Genomic DNA, 24,892 nt, shown 5'->3' on the forward strand with positions numbered 1-24,892 from the left:
TATTTATCTTCTCCAATAACATTAAGATTCTTAAAGATTATATATCTCTGATAGGAAAGTGGCACAAATTGTTTTATTTCCTTGTCTCTGACTATCATCAGACTGAATAGTTTTGTACGGTCTGTTTACAACCTTCTGCATGTCTTTTCTCTGACAAGCCTGATTATGCCATGTCCATTTTGCTATTCTATCTTTTTTCCATTGATTCTTAGGATATTAATTACACATTAAGTATTGTGATTCATTGTCAGTAATTCCTGTACATGTTTCTCTAACATTTTAATTTTTTATTTTACGCTCTGCAAAAGACTAAATGTTTGTGTCCTCCAGAGTTCATACATTGATACACCCAATTCCCAATAGGGATGGTATTTGGAGTTAGGAATTTGGGGAGGTGTTTAGATGATTAACAGGATTAGTGCCCTTATAAAAGAGATCCCAGAGGGCTCCCTTGCTCCTTCCATTCACATGAAGACCTAGTAAGAAAAAGGCTATTTATGAACCAGAACACAGGTCTTCATTAGACATTGAATCTGCCAGTGCCTTCATCTTGGACTTCCAGCCTCCAGACTGTGAAAAATAAATGTTTGTTATTTGAGCCACCAGTCTATGGCACTTGTGTTATAGAGCAGCTTGAGTGGACTAAGACATGTTCTCTTTCGATTCACAAAAGTATTTATTTTTTTGGTAGTTAATCCATCAATAATTTCCCCTACGGATGTTGCCTTTCAGTTGTGTTAAGAAAAGTTTCTTAACTCCCAAATTTTTTGAACATTTAGTTACATTTCCTTCTAATATTCTTTATGTAAATAGTTAATTCATTTTAAATTTGAGAAAAATTGTGAAATGAGGATCTACATTCACTCTTTTTGTCATACGTTTAGCTACTGAATTAACACTATATTTGAAGCCAAACAGGTTTGAATAGCAACTAAAATTCCCAACCAAGAATGATACTCTATATGCTGTGAAAGTGATTCTCTGATTGCTCAGTGGTCAAATGGAATGGTTGTGGATGACAGCCTGATTCAAGGTGATTCACAACAGAATGGCAGGGAGGTTTAGAGACAAATAATATGAGTGATTCTTTTGAAGAATTTTGTTGTAAACTGAAGCAGAAAAAAATATGTTAACAGCTAAAAGAAGTGCAGTCAGAACTTATGAATTCTCTGAAAAAATTCTTAAACTTTTTTTTTTTTCTGGAGCTTGGATGAACAATTTGAAATAAGAGGTGTGGATACACATAGAAAGATAATGGCTGTCACTGTCCATATAGTCTCTCTTCCTCTCCAAAATCCCATGCAAAAGACTATAAAAATATATCAAACAATTGGATGCATAGCAGTGTGAAAAATACAAAACTACGTCATTTTCAGCGCAAGTGTTTTGACCAATTTCTGGAAGACCAAATGAAAGTTCATTGATGGCTTCACCAAAGCAGAAGCAATCACAAATGCACCACACAAGCACCGATTTTCACAGTACAGCAAAGAGTGGCCATGAGTGACCTCAAGCAGGAATTTCAGGGACAGCGAACTGGATGCATAAGGAAATGACTACCTACATGCATGGCTGGTGCCCCCCGACCCTATTCACTAATCTTTGTGGGAGATTTATCTATGCAGTTCTGTAGAACGATGAAATGGATGATTGAAATGAAGAAAGATGAAAGGCGGAACTTAAGACATAGCTAAGTTCCCACAAACACCTGGTGATAGGGCTGTCAGGCAAAATACATAAAAGACAGGATGGGTCAACTTCAGATATACAGAAAAACTTTTAGAATAAGTATTTCCCAATTATTGCACGTAACATACTCATATTACATTATTCATTTTTTTGAAAGAGAGGGAGCATGCATGCAAGCGGGGCAGGGACAGAAGAAGAAAGAGAGAGAATCTTAAGCAGGCTCCATGCCCAGAGTGAAGCCCTATGCAGGGCTTGATCCCACGACCCTGGTAGCATGACCTGAACCAAAATCAAGAGCTGGATGCTTAACTGACTCAATCCCCAGACACTCCGCATTATTCATTGTTAATACAAAATTAACATTTAACTAGGCATCCTGTATTTTTATTTACTAAATCCAGCAACCCTACATAAAAAGTAAAATCAGCTTGGCAAATTTGGAGGTCCTGACCTCTCATCTTGGAGGAAAGTCTGCTTAACAACAAACCATGCACTTACCCCAAACCTCCTTTATCGCTCACATTCAGAGGTGAGCAGCTGTACTCCACAAACCTATCAAATGCAAAGGAAACCTTCATCAGTTACATGGTCAACCAGTACCTCATTAATAAATACAAATGGTCAAACAAGAATCACCGACATTTGAGGAAGAACAAAGCAGAGGGCCATGATGAGAAGTAAAATAAGAAATGGCCTTAATAATGCAGCAAGCAAAGGAGAATGTGAAAAAAAGGAGTTCTAAAATTGTAAAATTCCTCGTGACCTGGATTATTTTCCTCTATGAATCAATGCTGTTCTTCATTCTTGTGTATATAACTTTATTTTGGTAAGTGCATTTAAAGATATATAATGCCATTAAAAGATAGATTATTCATCACTAATATCATAATAAAATGTGAAAACAAAAGAAAACAAAAACCTGAGGAAAGACCACTGGATTTGTTAATTATAACAAATCCTCCATTTCAATGGATACAACAGAAATCTTTTTTGTATTAGTAGGTTGATTACATCCTCTAGAACTACCGTATGATGCAGCAGTTCCACTCCTGAGTATTTATCTGAAGAAAACTAAAACTACTTGGAAAGATATATGCCCCTCCAAGTTCACTGCAGCACTAGTTACAATAGCCAAGATATGGAAACAATCTAAGTGTTCATAGACAAATGAACGTATAAAGAAACTGTGAATTATGGAATGGAATATTATGCAGCCATAAACATCATGAAATCTTGCTATTTGTGGCAACATGGATGAACCTCAAGGTATTATGCTAAGTGGATTCAGACTGAGAAAGAGAAGGACTGTATAATCCTTCTTACTTGTGGAATCTGGGTGGGGGGCAGGTAAAAAAGCAAACTCGTAGATACAGAGAACAGATTGGTATTGCAAGAGGCAGGTTGGCGGGGGTGAATGGGAGAAATGGGCAAAGGGGATCTCACGGTAAAAAAAATTAAAAATATAAAAAATAGCTATACCTTCTATCAAAAACATACTAACAATATACCATCCTTGCAGATTTCAAAATAGCTTAATACAGAGAACAGTTTCTAGATAATTTACCAATGACAAAATTATCAAGAAACCAAATAGTTTTGGTTTCTTTACACTTGTTTTTGTGTGTGTGCGTATGTATATATTTATATATTATATAATGTATGTACATATATATAGATATATAAAGGTATATCCTCTTTTGATGACACTATGTCTCTTAAACAAAATGAAAATAACTGCTGTTGGATGGTAGAACACTACCACAAAAAACCTACAAAATATTTTATGGTTTCATATTAACATATTGGTATTTTTACAGAAATGCTAGTTACAGGCATTAAAATACTTAAAGAATAAATGGGTATTACTGGGAAGGGTTTTCAAAAATGTACCCAAATTAGGTTTAATTAAAAAATAAGAAAGTCAGGGACACCTGGGGGGCTCAGTTGGTTAAGCATCAGATTTTGGCTCAGGTCATGATCTCACAGTTTGTGAGTTCGAGCCCTGCATAGGGTTCTGTGCTGACAGCTCAGAGCCTGGAGCCTGCTTCAGATTCTGTGTCTCTCTGTCTCTCTGCTCCTCCCTCGCTCACAACCTGTCTCTCCCTCTGTCAAAGGTAAATAATGAATGAATGAATGAATGAATAAATAAATAAATAAATATAAAAAGGTATACAATTACACATTTTCCCTGTGATTTCCTCTACTACAATATAAGCTCCACAAGGGCACAGGTTATTTCCTTCTATCATTCACTGCTCTATTCCAAGTACATAGAATAACACCAGGGCACAGTAAGTTGCTCAATATACAGTCAGAGAATGAATGAATGAACCATTATTTAAAGAGATTCGTTTGATTTGTAACACTTGAAGAAAATGACTACCTTCAATTCCTCAATAAGCAATGGCAAAAATAGACTAACCTTAGATTTAATCTATTCAGCAAAAAGGGAATTTTGTCATGAAATTATAATAATAAAACTTCATTTTTCTGACCAGTACATCTTTTAATTCCCTTTGAGAGGAGAACGGGAGGAACAGTAAAATTACGAAAAAGCAGCAAGCCACTTTGCTGGCTCTGTAACATTTATCACCCTCAAGAGAGTGCATCAAGTAACCATGTGAGTCCTGGTGAAAAAAGATGGCCACCGCTGAGCCACAGTGACTCCACAGTTCACAATGCTCATGCGTATTTCTCTTTCTCACTAACAAGTAGGGTCTAGAAAATAACTGAAAATTGTTGACAGGTGACTTTTCTTTCTGGGTAATCGAATACAGTTTCCCAGGTGCCTTGTGGGCTTGAAAGTAAAAGCGGGCAAAATTTAGAGAAAAGTCAAGTCAGTAAAATATGTTTGGTGTTTCTCCCCACATTATAGGTAGTTCATTCTTCCAACAGAGTAATGGTTGGTATGTTGTGCAGGTCCAGAGCTCAGTGTGCCACACTATGAGTTCTCTGTTGTTGATATTCCAGACAGAGGATGAAGATGTATTAATTTTTTACAATAGCATATTGTGCAGCTTATATAGTTTTTTAAACAAGAAAGTAATACTTGTTCTTTGTAAAGTACAGAGAATCAGAAATAAGAATATAAAAATTGCATAAAGTCTACCTTCCATTATATATTAACCACTTTAAATATATACTATCTTTCCAAGCTCACTTTCCTTGAAAATTTTTATTGAGAAGGTGTTATTTTTCTAGCCAATGAACTGCTACAGACCGTTTTATTTTTTCCCCTTCGCCAAGGTAGAATTTTGAGTTCTGTTGACTCAGAACTCAATGTTCTGACTGTTTCTGTTTACTGAAATCTTTCCCAGAGTAGAATCATATCTGTGAGTTCTTTTATTTATACAAATGCAGAGGATGAATTTTCTCTAAATTATCGTACAAGAAAAAAGTAATGGGGAAAATTTTCTTTCATGGTAACTCAACTTCCTTTGTCTCTCAGCCCTTCTCTTTGCAAGTGGCTTATGATTATTTAGGAGATGCTTGGCAAAATCCCACTTATTTTGGTCTAATGCTGTATTTTTTTTTTGTCCAAAAGAACATTTCAGGATGATAATCTTCATATCAAAAAATGATGTATAGGTTTGGGCATATTGATCTGCTTTACTTTCCAAATGGTCCTTAGACATCTAGTTTTATTTATTTTTGAAGCAAAATTCACACGCTGAAAGGGGGGAAAGAATAAGAGAGACACAGGGAAAAGTAAGGGAGGGATGGAGGGGTGGGGTAGCGAAAGAGACTGAAAGGAGCAAATTGAAAATATCAGTCTTTTGATTACATCATGGCACAAATTCTATTTTATTACTTTGAAAATAGTGACATCTAGTGGATAAAAGGTATTAATGTCACAGGTGTTTTGGTGTCGGAATTTGCTACAATTGGTAAATGCAATAAAGAGTCTAAGTATATAGACACAGAAAATCAAGAGAACTTATAGTAACTGAAACTTGCTGATCCACTTTCAGATATATGTTCACCTGCCAATAAAATTCCTCTCTGAAAGTGACTTTATTAATTTGAAAGCCTCAAACACTGCAGAAAAAGGGACAATATTATTAATTTAGCCTACAGGAAGGTTAAGGCAAGGGTACAGACTCTGAGGCCAGTTAGCAAAGCTGCACCCTGTGTGTATTATGGGAACAGATGACTTTCAACATTTTCTGCCATGTCCACGTCATAGTGTTTACCACCTGCAAAGTATTTGTCCTATACGTTTTCCATTTGATTCCCAATATATCGTCTACAATACATACTTTGATTATTAATTTAGCAAAGCAATGGTACAAGCCTTTAAGTGGATAATGACTATTTAGCACGAATTACAGTTCTTCCTCAAAATCACCACATGTACTAATAATATGTGCAGTTTCCAAAGCAGTTTTTATGTACACTAGAATTCCCATTCCATAGCTTAGTAAAGAAAATCATAAAATATTTAAGTAAAGGAGCTAAGCTAAACTAATAAAAGCATCCTCAATAAGAGAGACAATGAATCCAGGTAAGACAGACCATCTCATTTCTCCCCTACCTTCCTCTATTGAAATTTCAGGGCAAATAACAAATAGCACCATGCTCTCTCTCTGAATAAAAAGACAATCCAGATTTGGGCGGGAAAATAGTAGCAAAAATGGCATTGTCAGCCTCCACTGCCATTTATGAAATGCCTTCTTTTAGGCAAACCCTACTCTAAGAAATTATCCTCCTTGGTTAGTAGAGGCAGTGTCTGAGATACAGAGGGGTTAAATGCCTCACCGAAGGTCATTAGGCTAGTATCCTTGAGGTAAATATTCTGTGCCCTGCTTCTGTCAGCATATATAACAAACTAGCATAACATGAACACAGATTCTTAAAATTTCTCACTTGTGTGTTTGTTTAGTTTTAATTGGGAAGTTTTAGATTTTAGAAAGCATTTTATTTTGAATTATTTAATATTGCCGCGATTTTTCAAACAAGATTGACTGAAACGAGCACTAGAATTAAGATTAGAAGATTCAGATTTTTATCCAAATTCTGTTTCTCCCTAGGGAACTATTTGTTCTTGGAAAATTCATTTAGTTTATCTTGGAAAATTCATGGGCTTTTATTTCCCATCTGTAATACAAAAAAAAAAATTTTCAAGCTCTCTGTAAACCAGTGTAATAATAAAGAAAATAATGTATGTGAAAGCATTTTGAAAATGGCAAAGCACTGTACCAATTTAAAATATTACTATAATGACATAGTCATAAGAGTAGTTAGGTTGGTTTACTTTTCCAAAGGTCAAATGATTATCTGAATCAAATAAACTCTTGATAAGGCTTTCAAATTGCTATTACAGAATTCTAGAGAAAAGTCTAAATTCTGTTATAAAATTAAGGGAGAGGAAATCACTAAAATTAAAAAAAGTTTGGCATAGATAGATAGATAGATAGATAGATAGATAGATTTATATTATTTCTATGGGCCAAGACATACAATATCGGATGTTTTGGCTGTTAGAAAATGAGTAATGTAGTCTACCCCTTTTAAGGAAGTTACTTTGTTGTCACAAGAGTTAAACTCTATAACAGAAATACCAATATTAAGTAGAAATAAATAGAAAATACCAATATTAATAACTGATTTGTTAAAATTGCTATTCTTTCCATTAAGCAAGATTCCTTGCCCCTTGTCTGGCCAGTTCCTACACACACACACACACACACAACACACACACACACACACACACACACACACACAGAGGCATATTTTTCCTTTGCCTAATTTCTTCTTAAGTACAGAAAATTTCCATTTTGGGGGTGCCTGGGTGGCTCAGCCAGTTAAGCGTCCTACTCTTGATTTTGGCTCAGGTCATGATCTCACAGTCGTGAGATCAAGCCCTGTGTGTTGGGCTCAGTGCTGAGCATGGGGCCTGCTTAGGATTCTCTCTCTTTCCCTTTCTTCTGTCCCTTCCCCACTCACGCACGCCTGCCCTCATGCACGCTCTCTCTCAAAATAAATAAATGAACATTTTTAAAAAATAAGACATTAATAAAAGTGCATTAGTTTCTTTGGATTAGACAAAGGATATTAAATTCACTTGTATGTATTGAGCAGTACAACAAATACGGCATTACATGAATAATATCTTAGGAAAGAAGCATGGGGTAAGTTACCAAATGCTAATAAATTCACAATATTGTTGGAGACAAAGGGGTTATTCCCCTAATACTTTGGTGAACATTTTTAAATTACTTAATATTCATCTTAAGGCCTATGCTGACAATTTCCTTTATTAATCCTATATCAGAAAGGATGTGGCTAGCAGGAAAATGACAGCACATTCAACTTGAGTACTATGGTGATTGCTTAAAAAGACAACTTGTAATGTTTTGACAGCCTGGAAACTATAGGCAATGGTGCTAGGAAGAACAGGGAAACATCTTGCTTTTTAGCCTGAAAGAGTAGGGGGATGGAGCAGTGACTGGAACCTGGAGACAAACAGAGACAAAGAGGTACAGAAAGCAGTGTCGTCTAGCTGATGGGACACTTTAAGGGACCCAGCCCGACAAAGATGACCTCACAGGAAAGAAAAGGAACATAAACCCAGTCTCAATCTCTATCTTTCCTCTGGTCCCTGCCATTGCTCACCCCTAGCTGGACACAGCCATGAGTCAGAGCACATTACTGGGCAAAAGAGTCTGCTAATGTGATTCTCACAACAGCCTTCAGGACAATGTGGGGACAGGTGGACAGTGGATTTAGGGCAATGAAACAGATCCACCTCACCTTCTTGCAAAATTTTACCACCTCCCCTTCTGTGAAAAATCTTAGAGCAAAGGACACATTGTGGTGTACTACTTCAAAAGGCAGCTACATAATGACATTCATCATTTGAATATATTAATTTTGCATGTTTGCTTTTTTAAATGTTTATTTATTTTGAGAGAGAGAGAGAGAGAGAGAGAGAGAGAGAGAGAGAGAGAGCAGGTGAGGGACAGAGAAAGAGGGAGAGAGAAAATCCCAAGCAGGCTCCATGCTGTAAGCTTAGAGCCCAATGTGGAGCTAGATCTCACCAACTGTGAGATCATGACCGAGCCAAAATCAACAGTTGGAGACTTTAGTGACTGAGCCACTCAGGCACCTCTGCATGTTTATGTTAAAAACAACCATATTATCACAAGAGCAAACACTTCCTGAGTGCTGAGTAATGTTAGGCCAATTACCACTTAAAAAAAAAAAAAACAGAGTTTATTATTTTTTTAATGCTTATTTATTTTTGAGAGAGAGACAGAGACAGAGACAAAGAGACAGAGTGTGAACAGGGGAAGGGGCAGAGCGAGAGGGAGACACAGAACTCAAAGCAGACTCCAGGCTCTGGGCTGTCAGCATAGAGCACATGAACCTGGAGATCATGACCTCAGCCGAAGTCAGACACTCAGCTAACTGAGCCACCCAGGTGCCCTACAGCAGACTTTATTTTTTAGACTACTTTTAGATTTACAGAAAAACTGCAAAGAAAATACAGAGTTCCCATATTTCTCCTCTTCCACCTCCCATCCATACATTGTTTCTCCTCCTGTTAATATGTTGCATTAGTGTGGCATGTTCGTTACCATTGGTGAACCAACACTGACACATTATTAACTAATTTCTGTATTTCACATTAGGGTTCATTCTTAGCGTTGTATATTTCTATGGGTTTCTATGAGCACTTTCACTGCCCTAAAAATCTGCCATACTCCCCCTGCTCATCCCTTCCTCCCCTCAAAATTCTGGCAACCACTGATCTTTTTACTCTCTCCTTAGTTTTGTTTTTTCCAACATGTCACATAGTTGGAATCACACAGGATGCACCTTTAGCCTGGTTTCTTTCATTTAGCAGTATGAACTTAAGCTTCGATTTAATTTCATTGCCGGATAGCTCATTTCTTTCATTTCTGAAAAACACTCCATTGTATAGATGTACCACAACTTGTTTACCCATTCTACTATTGAAGGACAATCTGGCTGTTGCCAATTTTTGACACTTATGAATGAAGCTGTTATAAATATGTGCAGATTTTTGTGCGGACATACATTTTCAACTCATTTCAAATATTTGGGAAGAAACTGACAATGAACTTCGTAAGAAACTGAAAACTGTCCACAGTGGTTGTACCATTTTGCATTCCCACCAGCAATGAACAACAGTGCCTGACATTCCACACCCCATCAGCATCTGGTGCTGCCAGTGTTTTGGATGCTAGCTCTGTAACAGGTGTGTAGTGGTATGGCACAGATGCTTTAACTCGCAGTTCCCTCATGTCACACAATGGCTATCTTTTCATATCCTTATCTGCCATATGTCTGTCTTCTTAGATGAGATGTTGTCCATAATTTAGTTTGGTTATTGTTGAGATTCAAGAGTTCCTTATATATTTTGGGTACAAGTCCTTTATCAAATATGTATTTGGAAAATACTTCCTCTCAGTCTGTGGTCAGTCTTTTCATTCCCTTAATAATGTCTTCAGCAGAGCAGAAATTTTTAACTTTGATGAACGTATCATTTTTTTTCCTGGATGATGCTTTTGGTATTATATCTACAAAATCATCAAATCCAAGGTCACTTAGATTTCACCTGTTATCTTCTAGGGAATGTATAGTTTTGCATATTATACTTAGGTCTATTAAGTTAGATCCCTGATTTCTTTCATCAGAGTTTTATAATTTTTCTCATAGACTGTATACCTATTTTGTTAGATTTATTTGTAATAAGTAATTTATTTGTTTGTGCTGTGTTAATGGTATTGTCTTTTTATTGCAAGTTATAATTCACTGCTGGCATATAGGAAAGCAATTGACTTTTCCATATTAACCTTGTGTGTTGCAACCTTGATATATTTCCTTATGAGTTCCAGTTTTTTGTTGATTCTTTGGCATTTTCTACCTAGACAGGCATATCTACAAACAGAGATAGTTTCATTTCTTCTTTCCTGATATGTATACATTTTATTTGCTTTTTTTTTTTTTTTTTTTTTGTCTTATTGCATTAGTTAGGACTTGCAGTACAATGTTGAATAGGAGTAAAGCAGGAACATTCTTGTCTTCTTGCCATTCCTAGGGAGAAAACATCTAGTTTTTCACCATTTAAGTATGATGTCAGCTATAGAGTTTTTGTATGTGCTCTTTTTTTATTTTTATTTTTTTAGTGTTTATTTTTGAGACAGAGAGAGACAGAGCATGAGCAGGGAAGGGACAAAGAGAGAGAGACACACACACACACACACAATCCAAAGCAGGCTCCAGGCTCTGAGCTGTCAGCACAGACCCTGAGGAGGGACTTGAACCCATGAACTGTGAGATCAAGACCCGAGCTGAAGTCGGATGCTTAACCGACTGAGCCATCCAGGCGCCCCTATATATGTTCTTTATTAAACTGAAAAGTACCGTTCTCTTCCTGGTCGGCTAAGGGTTTTTATCATGAATGGGTGCTGGATTTTGTAAATGCTTTTTTCTGCATCTATTGATATAAATCACATGATTTTTCTTCTTTAGCTTCTTGAAATGATGGATTATATTAATTGATGTTTGAATGTTGATCCAGCCTTGCATACCTGGAATACATCTCTCTTTGTAATGGTGTATAACTTTTTAATACGTTGTTTGGATTTGATTTGCTAATATTTTGTTGAGGATTTTTGCATCTATGTTCATGACAGATACTGGTCTGTACTTTTCTTGTAATATTTTTTTCTGGTTTTCATATTTGTGTAATGCTGACCTCATAGGATGACTTGGAAAGTATTTCCTCTGCTTCTATTTTTCTGGGAGAATGGAGACATCTCTTGTTCAAATACCTGGTGGAATTTACCAGTGAAGCCGAAGCCATCTTAGCCTGGTAATTTCTGTTTGGGAAGATTAATTGTTGATTCAATTTCTTTAATAGATAAATGCTTATCCAAATTATCTATTTCTCCTTGTGTGAGTTTTGGTAAATTTTCTCTCTCAATGAATTCGTCTATTTCATCTAATATTCTTCATTATATTCCTTTATTATTTTTCCTGTCCATAGGCTCAGTAATGATCGCCTCTTTTTTAATTTCTGACATTTATGATTTATGGTTTTTCACTTTTTTTCTTAGATAGCTAGAAGTTTGTCGATTTTATTGGTCTTTTTTTTTTTAAATCAGTCTTTGCTTTCATTGATTTTCTCTATTCTCATTTCCAATTTTATTGATTTCTGCTAATTTTTATTATTTTTTCTTCTATTTACTTTGGTGAATTTGCTCTTCTTTTCTAATTCTTAAGGTTGAAGCTTAAATTATTTACATTAGATTTTTCTTTTTTTCCAATGCATGCATTTAATGCTATAAATTTCTCTCTACTTTTTGTACTTTATCTCATAAATTTTAATAAGTTGTATTTTCATTTAGTTCAAAATATTTTAAAATTTCTCCTGAGAATTCTTTGAGCCATGTGTTATTTAGAAGTATGTTTTTTAAACTCCAAATATTTTGGGATTTTCTAGCTGTGACTTCTAGTTTAACTCAATTATAATTTAAGAACATACTTTGTATGAGTTCTGTTCTTTTAAATTTGCTAAGACATACACCGTGTCTTTTTAGATTTCTCTGAACTTCTGTTTATTTTTCTAATTTTACTGGTACTTCTGTTTATTTTTCTAATTTTACTGGTTGGGAATCAAATCCGCTCCACAAAATCACGTCACCGAATATTTAAAAGTTACATAATTTTTTTGCCCAAATGAGGATACGAGAGGAGTGGGGAGGCATTTTTAGAAAAGTCTCTGGTACTCTTAATCCAGTTATCTGACCATATATTAAGTCATTGAAGCAGCCAAGAAGAATGTTTGTATACTAATTTAGGTTAGAGACAGCTGCCTAAATATCTGGAATTATTCAGAAGAAAAAAATATAAGTACAGAGCACAAAATGGAAAGCTTTTTGGTTTGGCAAAAGATGTATGCTGAACTCTGTGTGTGAACATAGGAACACATTAATAATTATGATTAGCATTAAAAATATTTGAAATAATGTGACATGTCCTAGTAAAGTTTAAATGTCTTCCTTCTCTCATTTTCATACCTTATCTCCGCCTGCAGGAAAACTTTGAATGACCTTACATTTGTATAATGACTTTGCTGTCTTTTATACTTTTGTTTTTCCTTAGAACATTCCCCTTCAAGGCTGAAAACAATTTAGCTGGGACCTGTGACAGGGTCTGCAAACAGAAGTACTTACTGAAAAGATGCTAGGGTTATTGTACCACCTGCCTGATATATATAGGACATACTTTCGGACTTGGAATGTATGATACAGGGACACTGAGTTTCTTACCATGGACTATGAAAGGGAAGACAATCCCTGGAAAAAAGATAGTGTAAAGAATGTCCCTTCCTGCCCCATCTTATTATATGAATTGTCATGGATATGGAAGGTGAACTCAGCTGGGGAGAAAATCTATGCTGTTATTCTATTTGGGGCTTTTAAGTCTCAATGAGAGCTTCTACATCTGCATCAGGACTGTGACATTGTCTGAATCTCAAAGCAAGGGGTTTATCATTAAATCTCCAGAGATGGTTCCTGTGCCCAGATAAAATTTTAATCCTCCAGTTGTTTGGTTTTCTTTCTTCGTTTATTTTTTAAGTTATCCAGATCCCCCATGAGAGCGGTAACAATGCAGATGATATTTGTCATTCTTCTTAAAAAAATTAACTGGTAATTTTACTTAAGGTAAATTTAGTTTAAGAGGCTAAATGATTTTTATTTACCTAAGGGCACTTCTAGAAAGAGTTGTAAATTAAATTGTAGCAAATCCTTAAAAGCTTTTGTGATAAAAATTGTACCCTTTCTATAATTGGTTTGTTTCAGGAAACATTAGGGGGAACTAACTTTCCCATGCTGACTTATTAAGGACTTTCACTTCTTCCTGCTTCCTACATTTTGGACATTTCACTGCTCATTAGACTCTCCACCAGGAATAATGAAGGGGATAGAAATAAGAAGAATCTGGCTGGTGAAAGGGATTGTCACAATGATTGATACAGCGGCTAACAAAAGCTTGCCTACTATATAGGAATTTTCTTATTATAATGTCTCCTCATGACTCATAGTTAGCTAAGATCTGGTTATGCATACAAGTACTTATTTTACATGTCAGGAATCATCATTATAATTCACAAGTGGTTTTCTTTGTATAAGATGTCTTATATTATTTACTTTATTGTGAAGACTTTTATTTCATATGCATGAAGATTTTCAGTTTCTGTGCATCTTCAGTATTCAGTGATGCTTGTCATTAGTTTCTGTCCTCCTCCATGCTAAAAATAAGTTTGGTTGGCTTGAACAAAGACTCACTATATCCTAAAATGATGAGTTTTCTCACTTAGGTAATCCTGAAAAATAAAACCTAATCAGCAAGAATGTGCTTTTTAATGACAAATCTATTTTAAAGTTAATCCTTCTAGAAATGTTATAGTACATTCTTATATCTAAAACTTAAGCGTAAAAAAGATTCTCAATGTATCACTTAGAAAATCATAAAGGAACACATTTTTCTTTCGTTTTTAATGATACCACACATTAAGCCCTACAGTAACATCATTTAAGGAATATATAAGTCTTATATGGAGGTGGAAAAAACAGAAGAGAAGTGAGATTCAACTGAAGAATCCATTAAAACCTTAAAGGTTGTAATGGAGGTTACAGGTTACAGGTTGTATGAGGGTTTTGTTTTCTGTTTTGGTTTTTGTTTTTTTAATCACTAAAAGCACAAGAATCATTTACAAATGAGGCAGGTCCTCACCTTTGCCCATACGACTTAGAGCAAACTGGTTTGAAGAGCCTAAGTTTCAAGCAAGAGCATGCTTACATGGTTGCATTTTCTGCAAGGGGTCCCAAGTCCCTCCCCTTCTCACTTCCCACTTGTTAGTTGGTCAGTGGTGTGAGTCCTCTTTGTACAAGAACATGACATCATCCTTTCTTTCATCAAGTAAGACAAGTTAGGGCAGAAATTGAGATGAGAAAGAGGATGTGCCTGCTGTGTGTGTGTTTGTTTGTTTGTTTGTTTGTTTGTTTTACATTCGGTGGAGGGAGCGATGAAGGCTTAACAAATGTCAGAAGCCTTGCTAAAAGGCCAGCATCCCATTCCTAGTCAATGGGCTACCACAAATAGGCACACGTGTCATGGACCTTAGTTCACACAAACAGAAGCACATGTGTAAGCTGGGGTATAAAAGGATGTCCTGTCCTACAGCGTGTGCCCACTTTCCTCCACCTCCTTCCTTCTGCTTGAAGCTTCCTCTAAACTCATCTCGAGTCTCCCATTTGGTAACTTTCTGATGTCTGTACAGATCAGAGAAATGGTTGGTACATTTCCTACGCTGGAAGGAGTGATCAGCAGTCTCTCATGTGAGACCCGGTTTTGGAAACTCCTCATTGGTTCTAATGAAACGTTTCATTTGCATCTACTTTGTTTGGTTATAAGAATAATCCCTGAATGTGCCATCTTAAACACTGTCATCAAATTAATCATAAATTCCTATCAATACTAGTTTCTGAATATTTCTTTTTAATTTTTAAAAAATTTTCTTTATTATTTATTTATTTTGAGAGAGAGAGAGAGAGAGAGAGAGAGAGAGAGAGAGAGACACGAAGTGGGGAAGGGGAAAGAAAGAATACCAAGAAGACTCCACACCACCTGTGCAGAGCCCAACATGGGGCTGGAACTCACCAATTATGAGATCATGACCTGAGCTGAAGTCTGACACTTAACCGACTAAGCCACCCAGGTGCCCCACTTTCTGAATAACTCTTAAATCTCCATGAATTTTCCCATTCCTATTCCCTTCACAATGATGCAGGCCACCATCCTCTTTCACCTGGATTTCAGCAGTGTCCTGCTAACCAACTCCCCGCCCCCACCGCTTTTTTTTTAAATACTATGAGTATTTTATTGACCTCTCATTCACTTGCAGTGAAATATACAAATATTGAGTACATATCTCCACGCATCTTGATAAATGTAAAGATACATATAGCCTCCAGATGTAGTCATAAAACAGTGTGTCAAATAGAAATGTAACACAAACCACATAGGTAATTTAAAAATTATCTAGTAGACATAGTAAAAAAGGAAACAGGTGAAATTAATTGTAATAACATTTTCTTTAACAGAATTTATCCCAAATGTTGTCTTTTCAACATGTAATCAATTAAAACATATTGGGATCTTTTGTATTATTTTTTTATACAAAGTGGTTGAAATCTAATATGTATCTTTCACTTACAGTTCATCTCAATTTGGACTAGCCACATTTTTAGTGCTCAGTGGTCACATGTGTCTAGTTGATACCACAGAAGTCAAAGCATGTTAAAGAACATCTTCTTCGCCCCACAATATTTCTTATGCCCTATTCTAGTCATTTCACTGTCCTATAATCCAGACAAACACCGTTCTGATTTCTTAGAACAGTTGGCTATGCTTGAGGTTTACACAAAAGAAATTACAGAATATGTACTCTTTTGTACCTGGCTTCTTTTGTTCAAATAAGGCTTGTGAGAATTAGCAACATTATTACCTATATTGGTATTTGTTCTTTTTATTACTGAATAGTATTCCATTGCATGAAAATATAACAGTTTATTCTTTCTCATATTCTTTCTCATATCGATATTTCTGGTGTTTGACTCTTATGATTAGAGGTGTTATACATTCATTTTTTTTTAAGTCCCACACCAAGAGGAGGAAATGCTGAGTGTACTTGGGAAGATATTTAATTTTATAAGTAATTTAATCTTAAATATTTTCCTAGTCATTATATTATTTTATATTATATATATAATATATATTATATGTAATAATATATATTATATATATAATATATAATAATGTATATAATGTATATAATATAATAATGTATATAATATATAATATATAATATATAATAATATATATAATATATAATAATATATTTGTATATAATATATAATATATATAATAATATATATAATATATAATAATATATTTATATATAATATAATATAATATATATTATATATATTATATCGCCAATACACATGTATTCTAATTGCTCCATGTCCTCACCAATATTTAATATTTTACTACTTTTCATTTAAGCTGTTCTAGTGATGGTGTACTCACATCACATTGTGGCTTTTTTTTCCCGTGATCCAGTAGCAGCCAGATCATATGCTCTGTGAATACTATATAAAATTTGGAGAAATATCAGTTCAACCCTTTTTTCCATGTTTTAATTGTATTATTTTCCCTTTCCTTCTTAGGCTGTAGGTATTCTTCATACAGTCCTTTGTCAGATATATGTTTTGAGAATATTTTCTCCTACTCTGTGGCTTGATTTTCACTTTTTAAATCCTTTTTTTGATAAGCAAACTTTTCAATTTTAATGAAATCCATTTTATCATTTTTTTTTTATATTTAGTGCTTCTTGAGTCAAGGAAATCATTGCCCAACACTACACTTGTAAAAAATATTGTCTTATATTTTCTTCTAGATGTATGAATTTAAATTTTATATTTAGGTACATGAACCAACATCAATTACTGTTTATGTGTATGAGGAAAAGATCAATGTTTATTTTTTCATATGATTTTCTACTTTTTCCAGCACTATTTCCTTAAAAGAATCTCCTTTCTCAGATTGAATTTGTTTTAGTCCTTTGACAAAAACCAACTGACTGCATATGCGTAAATCTAGACTTAGAATTTCTATTATGTGCCACTGATATTTTTTAATCCTAATAAAATGTGATCCTGTCTTAATCACTCTAGTTTTACAATATGTATTGAAATCTCATAGAAAAATCCTCTGAATTTGTATTTCTTCTTCAAGAATGTTTTGACCAGTCAAGAGATACATAATGTGGATTTCATTCTCACATAAACTTTGGAATCTATGTATCAATTTCTATAGAAAAGATTGCTAAATTTTTATTGGAATTGCATTGAAAGTTTGGATTAATTTAAGAGAAATAAAATCTTAAAAATTAAGTTTTCCAACCCATCCATTAGCATATTTTTCCATTTGTTTTGGACTTCAAGTGTTGTTACCACTATTGTGTAATTTTCAGTGTGGAGTTTTTACATGTGTGTTGAATTTACTCCTACATTTCTGATGTTTGAAACTATTATAAATAATCATAAAATTTTGTTTTCTAGTTGTTTTTTTGCTACTCTACAGAACTTCCATTCATGTTTGTATATTGACTAATCCAGCCGTCTTGTTCAATTAATTTTTTATTTTTAGCAATTTCTTCATAGATGTCTTTGCTTTGCATTTTTGATACAATTATGCCATTCTAAAAATAAATATAATTTTGTTATGCCTTTTGTTTATTTATTCCTTATCTTTCTTTCCTTCTCTTTTCTCACCTTTTCTTTTCTCTCCTTTTCCCCTAACTGTACGAGCTAGGACCTGCCAGACAAAGTGGTGTTGAGAGAGTGCTCTTCTTCCCTTACAGGGAAACATTTTACTATTTCACCATTAAATGTCATATTTCATTCTATAAATGTTCTTTTTCAACTTGAGAAAGTTCCTTTCTATTCCTATTTTGCTAAAATCATTTCTATCTTTAATCGGTTTTAAATCTTAATTAAGTTACTCTTCCTTAATATATTGTGATGATCATGGTTTCCTCTTTATTATGTTATTGTGGTAAATTATGATGACAGGTTTATGAATGTCAATATTGCTAATATTTATTAATGATTTTTGGAATGAAGAATATTGGTTTGTAATTTTCTTTTGATGTTTTTGTCAAGGTTACTATACAGTTGGTTATGTTTTCACTTCCTCTGTTTTCTGAAATATATTGTGTAAGACTGGCATTTTCTTTCTTAAATATTTGGAGAAACTTCTTTTTAAAAGTCACATTCTTGGGGTGCCTGGGTGGCTCAGTTGGTTAAGTGTCCAACTTCGACTCAGGTCATGACCTCACGGTTTATGAGTTCGACCCTTGCATCGGGCTCTGTGCTGACGGCTCAGAGCCTGGAGCCTGCTTTGAGTTCTGTGTCTCACTCTCTCTCTGCCCCTCCCTTGCTCATGCCCTGTCTGTCTCTCTCTCAAAACTGAATAAACATTTAAAAAACATTTTTTAAAAGGCCACATTCTTGGGGCACCGGTATGGCTCAAGTTAGTTAGGCATCCGACTTCGGCTCAGGTCATAATCTCACGGCTCATGGGTTTGAGCCCCACATCGGGCTCTGTGCTGACAGCTCAGAGCTTGGAGCTTGCTTTGGATTCTCTTTCTCCCTCTCTCTGCCTCTTCCCTGCTTGCTCTCTCTCTCTCTCTCACACTCTGTCTCTGTCTCAAAAATAAATAAACATTAAAAAAAATTAAAAACAGTCACATTCTTTTCCTGATGAAATACCCTCTTCCACCAATTGTTTACTTGTTCATCTCTAGATTCTTTAACAAATTTGCAATGAAGTATTTTAATATCATTTTCTAATAATTCCAAATATTTGGTTCATCTGTAGGCCTGCTTCTATAAGTTTTTATCTTTCAGAAGTTGTAAGGGGTGTTGCTCTCCTGTTTGTCTTTTTTATTTGTTTTACTTTCCATTATTATGATGGACACTGTAGATGGTATATTGTGAAGACTATTAATTATGTTATTATCTTGATTTTGAGGCAATTAAATTACACATGGACCATTTTCTCCTGTTTCAAACTTGTGACTTTGGGGGCGTTTGTTTTATTTGTTTTTTTCCTTGTTAAAAGTCTGTTTATTTCAATTTTGTCCTTAGTTCTAGGGCAAGGAAGTTATTAAAATAAGTATAAAGTAGGCCTAGAGTGTGATTTTTACTTTTAACGAGTGTGAGCTTTATTATTTGAAGGTACCAACTGAACGCTTGGCTTAATTATTAAGATATCTAGACTCTAGTTGGGTCGGAATTCCAACACCTTCTCAGCATTTTATGCTCTGCATGATCAGAGATTTCCACCGAGCTGTCAACCTCTCATCAGCAGTTGCATGGTGTTATTGTTTCCTGAGAAATTTCACCTTGCAACCCAAGGACCAAAGAAGAACCCCTTGCAGAATTTCAGGGCTCTTTCTCTATGTCTACCTCCATCTTGTCAACTGCCCCACAAATTCCAGTCACATTAACAGTCTCCAAACCACAAACTCTGTTTTACTCTACCCCCTGAGAATTCCCCTTTCTGCTTTCATGCATTGGACATCGGCTGGGCAGAAAGCCACGGAGAATAAACTAATTCTATGCGCCTTTTTTTTTCCCCTCAAGGAGCTCAACCTCACACTGACTGGTGTCCATTGCCTAAACATATTTGCTTTGCAAATTGTTCTCGTTTCATAGCTGTTTAGGTGACAAGTCTAATGCCAGCTACTCTGACAAGACTGAAACAAGAAATCCTGCCTCTAATATTTTGTTTCCTTTCAATCTACTTTTTTTTCAATGTTTATTTATTTTTGACAGAGAGACAGAGCATGAGTGGGGGAAGGGCAGAGAGACAGGGAGACACAGAATCCAAAGCAGGCTCCAGGCTCTGAGCCGTCAGCACAGAGCCCGACGCAGGGCTCGAACTCACAGACTGTGAGATCATGACCTGAGCTGAAGTCGGACGCTCAACCGACTGAGCCACCCAGGCGCCCCTCCTTTCAATCTACTTTTCATATGCAGCCAAAATGATCTGTGTTAAGTCCAAATCTAATCACATTACCATCCTAAAAATTATTAAATGGCACCTTATTATCTTTGTCATGAAATCTATACCTCTAATATGCCTTTAAAGTCCCTGAATAATCTGATCTCTGCCTACATGCTACCTTAATTCTCACCACCCTTCATCTCACACATTTCTTTGTTCTACTTTCACTAACACTTTTTCCTCTCTTATTTCTAGGTATTTACACATAATAGTCTCTCTTCTTGGAAAACCAGTTTCTCTTCTTTTTCTAGAAAGCTCCTCCTATTTGCCATTCAAGTAGCAGCCTTATCTGAGACTCCTTCTCCACCTCCCTAATAGGATAGAACCCCTTGCTATAATGCCATCTACACTGTTTACAATTCTGCCACTATGGTATTGATCCCATATTTTGTGTTTGTTTAATAATATGCCTTTGCCACTCTATTGTAACCTGGTGAATACATTGTCACGTCCCTCTAATTTATTCCTACACTCCTAAAGCTTATCAGAATAGCTGACACATGGTTTGGGATTCAACCATGTGTCAGCTATTAACCAATTTGTTTGTTTAAATGATTAACCAATTTGTTTGTTTCCATGTGCTTTTCAGAGCACATGTATTTACCTTGGGTGAAAATAGCTAAAAAGTTAACGTAAACAATATCCGTAAATATTTTGTAAGTACTAAGTGTGTTGTAAGTGATATGAAAGTTTTCGAATAAGTATAGAGGAGAGTTTCTTCCTGAAACAATATCTAAAAGGGTAGTCAATTTACAAAGCATTTTAGAAGGAATATAAATATATGCCAGAAGGTTATTACAGGTAATATTACACTTTGACAATGTTCACTGTTCTAATATTAGTTTTTGCATAATTAATTTTCATAGTTTGAAAGTCCTCTGAGATTTTCTTTAGTCCCTGTGAAATATTTTCTTTCAGGTGTGTGAGATTCTTAAACAAAATAGCTATTTTTAGAAACAAGAGTTCAGAAGCACTAGGTTTCTTCACTCCTTTCCAACCACAGGTATGGAATTCACAAACCAGCTTATTAGCTCACTAGCTTACATGACTATTTCCTTCTCCCTTCCTCTAAATCCCTTTAAAACGGTCTAAAAAGCATTTTCCAGGTTTAGTGCTCAAATAAAAAATAGCACCCAAAGGTTGAAATCCTAGGAGATCTCACTACGTGTAATCTCTGGAACCAGGCTCTGTTTTAAAAAGTATGGGGATTCAAAGTTTCTTGAGGATATGAGAAGCCATTAGCAAATACTCTGAGAGTAAAGATTTCACATAAGAATGTGCAGTTTTGATCTCTTGGAACAACACTGACACTGGGCTAAGGCCTGTCACCCATGGCAGAGTGGAGTCCACATTCCACAGATCCACAGTCTGCCACCGAGAAGAGCTTCTGAAGGGTGGTATGACGTGTGCATTCTTTTACTTGGAAAATTGGGAAAGTGTGCAAGAGGAATATTCTTGTTCCAGGTGAGACGAAACAAGACCCTTCCTCTTCTGCTCAAGTGGCTCCTTCCTCCCCACAAAACACAGATGCACAGAATAGTGATAAAAACAAACTTATATGCTGCCTCCTTTTTCAGCTTCCAAAGATCCAGAAGGGGAAAATATGAGGAGGCTTAGCTTAAAAAAATATTGAAGCTGTACAGATTCTCTCAGTTTCAGGCAATAGATGATGGGGTAGGGTTGAGGGGTAGGCATTGTTCTGAGAACCACACGTCGTCAGAAATCTGGGCCCTTTGTGGCCTGGCCAGAGAAGGAAGAGCAGTTCTGTCAGAAGACACAGCGATTGCAAGAATAGGAGCACGGACTGGATGCATATTCTGGTGGCTCAAGACCTTTTCAGGCAGGGTCAGCTTGTAATAGAAATGACTCCTAGTAGAGAAGAGTCCAGATTCCCAGCTGTGTTGAGACTTTTGGACTGTCCAACACCCAAGTGCATCGCAGGCTGGCAGACACTCAGGTGCTGAGCTCATTGGGCCAAATTACTCAGAACCTCATGTAGCAAACGTGGTAAGTTGACAGACGTGTTTACCTCTCTGTCCTCCTCAACTCCCATGAAATGACCAAAAAGGTGTAAAATCAATCCCCAAATACGAAAAGAACTGAAGAGGTGCTGAAAGCTACCTGGTTTTGGAAGTGGAAAACAAAAGGACAACTGGTTCCTTACTGAACAGACTGAACAGAAAATAAAAACCGAGTATGCACAGAGCTAAACAAGAAACAAGCCAGTTCACACTACAGAACACTGACGCTTAGAACTTAGAGACATCAGTGAGTTCTGGAAGTGAGGGTCTGGCTGGGAATGAGAGCCCCACACCGGAGCAGGGGATTTTATTTGTCTCGCAGACACACATTTCCACGTTACATAAAACGGTGTCTGGCACTTAGGGAGCTTTCAGTCAATATTCCCTGAGGAATTCAAGTAAATCAACTCTACAGAAAGAGCAGCTAGACCCCTACAATGATGGGACGGCCAGCTTACTTACTAGGGAGTGGAAAAAAGGGAGTCTGGGTTTAGAGACAACAGATACAGCACAGGGTGGAGGTAGAGATAAGAGTCTGAGTCATGAATATTGAATAACGGGATCCCAGTCCTCTTCTGCTTGGCCCCAGAATCCTAAAGCAGCTTATATTCACTGGGAAGAATAGTAGAGGATTTTTCTTTGAGAAAACAGTCCTAACAGAAAACAATCCTAAACAATCCTACACATACTGACAAAAGTCACTAAAAACACATCTCTTCCCAACCTCCCTCTCTGTCTCTGTCTCTATCTCTTTTCTCTCTCTTGTCCCTGTGTGCTATTAATAGAGTCATGCATCATGAGACCTTTGAAGAAATCCTTAAGATAACAAAGATCAAAGTCAACAAGTAGAAAAAGAGAGAGAGAGAGAGAGAGAGAGAGAGAAAGACTTGGAAAATATTGGAAAATAGAAACAGTGTGGAAGGCTGAATGGAATTAGGGGAGGATGGGGAAACTCTCTTAGGCTCCAAGAGATAACTGAAGTTACCATTTTCCTGCAAAAAGACAGTTACAAAAAAGGTGGAACATTTTTTTGGAGAACAAGAGTGCTGTAGAAAAAAAGAAAATACATGACAAAGGAAAGAAAAAATTGAGAAGTTTTGGAAAACAAAACTGAGCAAATCCCCAGAGATTTAAATAAAGAGAAATAGAAACTTTAAGAGGAGACAATTCAAAAGTTAACCCAGAAAGTCGAATTTGCTAACAAAATAAATTCTAGAAAGAGAGAGAGAGGGAAAAGAAGAACAGGGTAAAATTTAGAAAGTACAATTGCTGAAGAAATAATTTTTAAAAAGATCCACTCTATTCTTTTTAAAATGAATGAAAAATAAACTACATCAAAACATAATCATAAAACTTCTGGACCCTGGGTACAAAGAGATGACCTTAAACAACTTGAACACCACATGTTATATACACAAAACTGTAGGTTATAAATACCACCCTTCAAGAGTCAGAACTGGGTCAGATTTCTCCAAACAAAATAGAAACAAACAAAAATAAACATTTACATTGGAAACTGGTAAACAAGAAAATAATGCTTTCAAGGTTTTAAGGGAAAATTATTGTCAACCTAGAAGTTCTCTTTGAGCCAGGCTGTCACACCCCAAACAAAAACCCCAAGTACCTTTTCTTAGGAAGGTTCTAAGCAATTTATTCCCCACATGAAGGCACAAACCAAGATAGTATAAGACACAGAGTCCTGGGGATACAACACAGAAAAGGGTAAACAAATTTCCAGGATGACAGCTGGGCAGCAGGCCCGGAGGGCCACCCACCCAAATTTGAGTGGGACAACAGGGGTTGCTTAAAAAGAAAAGGAAATGAAACTGATAGAAAATCTCTTGTGTTTGAATATACTGAGAAGAAATTTTCAGGGGTCTTAGATTTTATGGATGATTTACTGATGGGTACATAGAAACCCCAAGCAAAGTTTAAAAGAAGACCTTTATTAAGTCCAGGAAAAGCAAAATGGATACAAGAAATAAAATAGTATAATGTCCACCTACTCCTGAACCACAAATGTGCCTCATCTGCAGATATTTACACAATCAGTCGTGGACACACTGAGTATCCAGCAAGCCAAGTATGAAATAACTCTCCTGGCTGGGTAGGAGAGACAATATGCGTTTGTGTATTTTGGGGGAGGGGGCCAGTTTAAGAAGGCTAAATCCTCATCTTCCAAAGTGGAAAAGAAATAGGCATTTTTTAAAGTTAACTAAATAAGAAATATGCCCATAAGTACACTACGTGGAAATAAGAAGGTAACTAATATAGGAAAGTTTTAACAAGTTAAAGTGGTTTCCTCTGAGGAATGGGAATTTGTGTAGGGTGCAAAGTACAATAAAAAGGACTGTTGATCTTGGCTGTGAGCCTTACAGAACTACTGGATCTGTTATACTCCATGTAAGTACATCTTTGATGAAAATTAAATTGAACTTAAAAAAACACATATAAATATAGCTCTGCTGCCTAAATTCAAATTATTTTATTGTCATCTAGTTGTACCA

The sequence above is a fragment of the Panthera tigris genome, chromosome A3 (assembly GCF_018350195.1).
Source record: "Panthera tigris isolate Pti1 chromosome A3, P.tigris_Pti1_mat1.1, whole genome shotgun sequence".
NCBI lineage: Eukaryota > Metazoa > Chordata > Mammalia > Carnivora > Felidae > Panthera > Panthera tigris.